Genomic DNA, 7,075 nt, shown 5'->3' on the forward strand with positions numbered 1-7,075 from the left:
AAGAAGGAAAGAAGAGAGGTTGGGAGGAAGGCAGGAAGGAAGGAAGGAAAGAAGGAAATAAGAGATGTTGGGAGGGAGGAAGGAAAGAAGGAAGGAAGAGAGGTTGGAAGGGAGGAAAGGACAGAGGAAGGAAGGGAGGGAGAGAGGAGAAAGGAAGGGAGGGAGGAAGGAAGGAAGAGAGTATGGGAGGGAGGAATGAAGGGAAGGATGATGGGAGGAAGGAAAGGAGGGAGGGAGGAAAGAAGGAATGGAGAGGGATTTGGAGGGAGGAAGGGGCAGAGGAAGGAAGGAGAGGGAAGGAGGAAAAGAGTGTGGGAGGGAGGAAGGGAGGGAAAGAAGGAAGGGAGGGAGGGAGGAAGAAGCAAGGAAGGGACAGAAGAAGGAAGGAGAGGGAGGGAAGGAGGAAGCAGGGAAGGGCAGGAAGGAGGCTCCTGCAGTGTGTGCTTGTGAGTGTGTGAGGTTTTGGGTCCTGATGTGTGAGTGCCCACCCAGCCATGCCACTGGGGGGGGGGGGGGGGAGGTGTGGGTGCCCTGCTGTGGGCCCTGGGTGCTGGCCCAGCTCCCATCCTTTCCCCTCCCCTCGCAGGCACCCAGACCCACACCACCACAGGGGAACAATCCGGCCATAACATTTATCTTCCTCTCTTTTTTTTTTTTTTCCCCTGCTTTAAATCAGGGCTGTTTCACTGGCTCTGCTCCTGGGGCAGGGGCTGAGCCTGGCCTGGGCTCAGCAAAGGGTTTGCTTAGCTCAGAGATGGTCCCAGCTGCTGCAGAGGGGTGAGGACCATCACCCTGGGAGCTGCATCCACGGACAAGTTATTCTGCAGCTGCAGCACCTTTGGTGCAGTGTCCCGAGATAAAACCCTCAACCCTTGTCTGAGCTGCATGTTCCCCTCTCCCTGGAGCCCCCAGGCCAGAGGCAAGCCCCTGCACCCACTGGAGTATCCCAGCTGCTGCGGGAAAGGGATCCACATCCTGGGTGAAAATGAACCCATGTCATGGCAAAAGCACCTGAGAAGCACAAGCAAAGTGAGACAGCCCTCAGCTGGGTTAGACCTGCTGCAGAGCAGCCCATACCTCCGTGGGGAAAAATCCTGGGGGATTTTGAAGCTGTCTGTAGGGAAAGTGAAATGAAAAAAAACCAAACCAAAACCAAAATCAAAACCAAACCAAAAAAAACACCCAGGAAAGGAAAAAAAAAAATAAAAAGGGATTAAATTAAAGCAGCCTGGCTTGCTCCTTTAGGCACAGAGGCTGGTCAAGCCTACACATCAAGGCTTACATCCCTCTGAAACTCGGTGGGTCTAAGAGCTCCGCTGTCTTGAGGAACAGGCTGGGTGGAGAAGGCAGCTCCCAAATGTGCTGCCCATGTGTCTCGCTATTTCCCATTGAATTTTAGACTAACCCAAGCACTCTGTCCCCATTTAGTTGGATCACTCAGCCCTAAAATCCCTTTTAGCATGAAACGCCTGTGGGTCTGCATCAGTCTTCAATTTAACGAACAAATCCTATTGCCTCCGGTTCGAGCTGGCCCGTCCGCTGCCGGGGGCCGGCGTGACCTCGGCACTGCTGGGTGCTTTTATTTCGGTCACCAGTTTGATCACAGCAGATGGAAGGGACACGTGTCGAGGGGAGAATAACCTCTTCACCCAGCTCGGAGAGGCTCCATGGGACAAAGGCTGGCGGGAGAGCCGGAGCCAGGAAAATGTGGCTAAAAGCATATTTGCTCGGAGAGGCTGTCAGGGGGAGACAAAGGCAGGAAGCAGATAAACGCAGGGAACGAGGCTAATTGCTGGGATTAGTCACCCCGGAGCATTTGGGTGCTGCAGGGGTCAGGGCAGGAGGCCCGAGGAGGTCAGGCGAGGAGAGATGAGCTGGAGAGAGGTTTTGGGGAGAGCTTTGGATTTGTTAGAGCCGTGGGGAGGGCTGGTTGGGTGAAGAGCAAGGGGTGACCAGGGCCTGGAGCCCATCTTTGACAATGCTATAGGGTAAGACATGGGATCCCAGCTCCCCTGGAGTCCCTGACCACCCCCAGCTAGGGAGAAGCTGGGCAGATCCCAGGGGCACCTAATCCATACAGCAAATAAAGCCTAATTCTGCAGAGGAGTCTTGATTCAGGGTATAAACCCAAGCAAGTGTCTCAAAGATGCATCAGCTCAGCCCAGTGTGTGCCAGGGGGCCAGAGCCCTGGGATGGGGATGGGGCAGGACCAGGCCTGCTGCACAGGTGTGATGGGGAGAGGCAATCTGTATCCACTGCGCTTCATGCTGCAGGGAAAAACACAAGATTCCCTCCCTGGAAACACAGGGCATGGGCTGATTTTATCTTTGCTGTGAACACACTCCCTCCCTGCCGCCCCAGCAGATGCTCCCAGCCCCAGCAGAAACCCATCTGGGCAGCTCTCCCTGGCAGCTGAAATCCCCTCTGCCAGGGAGTTTGCTGGATCCCAGACCAAATAAGGAACTTGTGGCTAATCTTGGGCGAACGGTGCGCAGGAATCAGTCAGCGTCAGGCACACTGGCGAGCACCCTGTGAGCTCTGCGCCCAGCTCCCGGCACGCTGGCAGCACGGCAGGCTCGCAGGGCTCGGCACGTTCGTCCGGCAGCTGTAGTACCGAAACCAGCTTTAAAGCAATATCTAGAGAGAGAAAGGAAGGAAGGAGAGCCCCAGAGATTAAAAAAAAGCAAAACAACAGCTTTTCTTTACCTTTATTTCTTAAAATACATTCTAAAAACTGGAGCAATCCTTTGGGCTGGGGCTCAGATGCCTTGGGAAGCTTTTTCACGCAGGAGCGACGTTTCCATCCTGTGAGTCTCTGTCTCCCTGGGGTGCTGGAAGATCCGAGCTCCACTACCTTTCCAGCTGGGAGGACTCAGCACTTTCTATCTTGCCTTTTAGAGTAGCAGCTGAATTATTTCTCCTTTCCATGCACTGAGCCACTTCCACACACTTCTGCTCTGGCCGAGTTGCCCAGGGCCAAGAAACTCTCCTCTTTCTATACAAAGCTTGGGTTTCCATATTATGGACCTGCCTGTGATCTAACACCCTGTCTTCCTAGCTCTCCGTAAGGACAACCTTTCTCCCAGAACGTCTGACATCCTGAGCAGAAAGTTCTGTGCTGGGTCACAGCTGGAGTGTGTGGGATGGACCCTGCGTATGGAAATCATCCACAGCGTGGGTGGACACCCTCCAGGAGCTGCAGGCTGCAGAGCTCCTGCCAGAAACCCTGGGTGCAAGTGGGTGGCTTGGGATTGCTGGGTAGCCGGTGGGTTCTCTTGCTGCTTGGAGCTGATGACCTCCAGACCCACCTGAGCAACATGTGCATCCTTGAAGAGGCACCTGAGCAAGTCTTGATGTACCTTCTGGTCCTCCAGACCCACCAGGGAAGGGTGTCCCTGTGTGTGGGAGCGGTGGGTCAGGGTGAGAAAGTGCTGAGTCATGGGGCAAAGCCGATCCAAAGAAGTGAGACCAAAGTTAATGAGAATCGCTCCCAAAAATGGAAATGTTGAGAGCTGGGTACTGTGCTGGTGGGAATCTGCCCCGCTGCTGCAGCTTCCCTGCTGTCAGCGCCCGGCGGGATTCTCCCAGGAAAGGAGATGGTCCCAGAGAAGGCAGCAAGCCCAGCCAGGAGCTACGGTCCCATGGATGGAGCCACCAGGAGAGATACCTCGATACGGCCTGAGGGGAAGCAGAACTACCCCACCCGAGGGACATGGCCATCCAGCAATTCTCCCTTTGTCCCCGACACAATGCAGAGGTTGTTTCTGCTGCTGGCAAGCTGAGCTCACCCCAGCCATGCACCCATTGTAGATTCTCAGATGGCTCATAAGTGTTGAGCTCAAACCCAAGGCTGCGCCCAGCTTCTCAGGCAGGGGAGGGCAACTAATAGGGTCTCTCTTATGTTTGGTTTTATAGATCCTCAGACATGCTACTGTCAGATTTGGCTGAAATTATCCAGCAGATTCCAGTTTTTAAGGATGGGGGATAAACCCTATAGACATCCTTCTCTGGAAACAGTCAAAACCCACCTGGATGCAGCTCTGTGCAACTCACTCTAGGAGAACTTTCTTTAAGCAGGGGGTTGTACTGGGTGATCTCCAGAGGTCCCTTCCAACCCTCACCAGTCTGAGATTCTGTGATCTCTTTTTTCTTATGTGAGGCTAAAATACTTGTGCGTGCTGATTCAGGGGGCTCAGGTGTGCACAGTCCCTCCCCTGTGACAGCCCTTTCCTACCAGAACCAGAAAGGTGCTTCAGGCACTAGTTCGTTGCCCTTCCTGCCAAAGAGCCCAACCTTGAGCAGGACTCATTTCCGATAACCAGGAGGAGAAACCCTCTGAGGGCATTATTACAGTGACCCACTAACCCGGCTGGCAATAGATCGCTGCTGGCCAAGCCCGTGCTGGAGCTGGCCAAAGCCCTGCTCTTATGCTAGCCCCACACCACCCCTGCTCCCGCCTGATGTCCCAAAGCACCGAATGGCCCCGCTGCATCCTGTGAGCACTTGCTTTCTGCTACAGTCCTCAGCCCTGCTTCTGTCACCGGGAATCAAGTTTCTTTTCCTGGCTGCCCCAGGAGGATGCAAGTTTCCTGCTGCTTCCCTTATCTCTGCTGGCCGCAGCAGCTCAGCGGTCCCAGGGCTGCCAGGACTTGGGGAAAAGGCTGCTGGGATTTCCTGCTTGAAATGGTCTCTGCACCAGGGATTCGCCTGCCCATCCTCCTCGGTGGGAGCCTAGGGCAAAGGTGAGCCTTCAGCAGGGCAGGGGGTTGCTGCCCCCCACCTTCCCCCTCCCAGCCCCCCATTTAGCAGGAGAGTGATGTGGGGTTTGTCCTGATTTGCCAAGTGTAGCAGAGCGAGTTGCAAGTGTCCAGGGTCGGGGAGTTTCTGGGTCTGGCTGGATCCCTCCCCAGCCCCATCCCACAAAGCATCCTCTACCTCCTCCAGCTCCAGCACATCTGTTTCTGCACAAAATTGCACCAAGTAAATTCCTATTGATTTTTTTTAATGCCCAAGCTATGAGAAGGGCTAACCCCCCGCCCCCCAGCCAAAGGCTCTGCTGAGGCACATGGAAATGATTACATGGATCAGTCCCTGCAAGCACCTCCTTTCCCAGCACATGGTATGGGTGGGCATAGCCTGTCCCTGTTCCTGTCCCCATCCCCATCCTTGTCTCTGTCTCCATCTTCATCCTCATTCTCATCCCCATCCTTGTCCCCATCCTCATCCCTGTCCCTGTCCCCGTCTTCATCCCCTTCTCCATCCTCATCCCCATCTACATGGCCATCCCCACCCCTGACCCCATCTCATCCCTGATTCCCATCCTCACCCTCATCCTCATCCCCGACCCCATCCCTGACCCCATCCCCATTCCTGGTCCCCATCCCTATCCTGGACCACATTCCTCTCCTCATCCCCATCCATCCCCCATCCCTGTCCCCATATTCATCCTTATTTTCATCCCATTCCCCATCTCTATACCTATTCCCATCCCCTTCCTCATCCCCATCCCCATTGCCATCCTCATCCTTGATCCCATCCCCATTCCTGGTCCCCATCTCCATCCTCACCCTCATCCTCATCCCTGTCCCCATCCCCATCCCTGTCCCCATCCCCATGCCCATCCTCACGTCCGGTGAGGGTCCCTAGGCTCCCCATCTCTCCCAAAGCCCCAGGGATGCCCATGCCAACAGGACTCAGCTCCCGAGGCCAGGACATGACTCCAGCTCTTCCCAGCTGCTACTTTTTTAACTGACTGGTGCCAGTTTTGCTGAGGGGGTGGTAAAAAGGATTTTTTAGCATCTTAAAGACTGTGCAAAAAACCTGGCAGCTGCCCCACCCAGGTGGCAGAGAGTCCTCAGGGTCCAGGGGCCCTTTTTGCTCAGGCATAGGGCACCACTGCTGGACGCAGCCTGGGGAACCTGTGGAATTGGCAGCTCCTCCCTTGAAAACCCAAGTTAATTTACTCCTTTATATATATATATATATATATATATTAGAAAAGCCTTAATGAACCGTCTCCAGACAGCAGCCACAGCAGCCTGCAAATCATCCGCCTGCATCTTTCCCTGGCAGCAGCAAGACATTTCATAGCTGTAACATTTCCATCCCACCAGGGACGGCCAGGTTTGTATTTTCAATAGCCCCTGCACATCCCACGAGGCAGCAAGGCTGTCCTCTCCCCTCTCCTGTCCCTTCTGCCCAGCACCACCTCCTAGGTGCCACCAAATGCCACCGTTCCCATGGGAAGGACATCCCGGCTGGGGTGTCACCGGGCAGAGGGGCTGCCAGCCCCTCGCGGTGCCTGATTTTCCCAGCGCGCCCCAGAGCAGTTTAAGCTTCAAAGCAAAGCCACTTTTTTTGGCAGGGGGAACTCCTCGAAGGCTGCGGACCGTGTCCAGCTGGCCTGAACCCTGCTAAAAGCCCTAATGGTTTTCCGTGGCCAGGCGAGGCGTCTCCCTCCCGGGGCCGGGGGCTGGCCAGCTGGCTGCAGCTGGGGGGTGGCAGCTCACCGGGACAGCCGGGCTTCCAAGCCAGTTCGGCCCCAGTACAGGTGGGAGCTGCTTTCCAGGATGCCTGGGATAAGGCGGCTTGCTTGCTGCCCGGGACTGAGGGGATGGGAGCCACAGTGACAAATCCCCGTCGTCACTGCAACAGGGATGGGGTGGAGGGTGTGCAGCTGCTTCCCCTGTGAGAATTCCTGCTGGGAATGCCACGAATGTGTCCCTGATATATTTCTCTCACCAGCCTACTGGATTTGACACTTCTCTCCTTCTTATCTGGCATTCCTGGGGCATGTATACATTTTGGGACAGATGTGATACTAACACTGGCCTGGAGCCATGGAAGTGCTCCAGGAAGATGGAGCAGCTTTGGGCTGCTCCCAGCCCGGATTTCCAGGAGCACTTGGGGAATGCAGCTGCCTGGATTTGAGCTTGTCCTTTCCTCCTCCACTGAGGGTTCTCCCACCCCAACACCTCAAACCCATGGCAGGGAACCCCACCGGCCACCCATCCGCAAAGCGTTGGCCCTCCTCAGACCTCTCTGGGTGGAGATGATGGAAAAATGGGTCTGGGAA

Source organism: Falco naumanni, chromosome 7 (genome assembly GCF_017639655.2).
Source record: "Falco naumanni isolate bFalNau1 chromosome 7, bFalNau1.pat, whole genome shotgun sequence".
Classification (NCBI taxonomy): Eukaryota; Metazoa; Chordata; class Aves; order Falconiformes; family Falconidae; genus Falco; species Falco naumanni.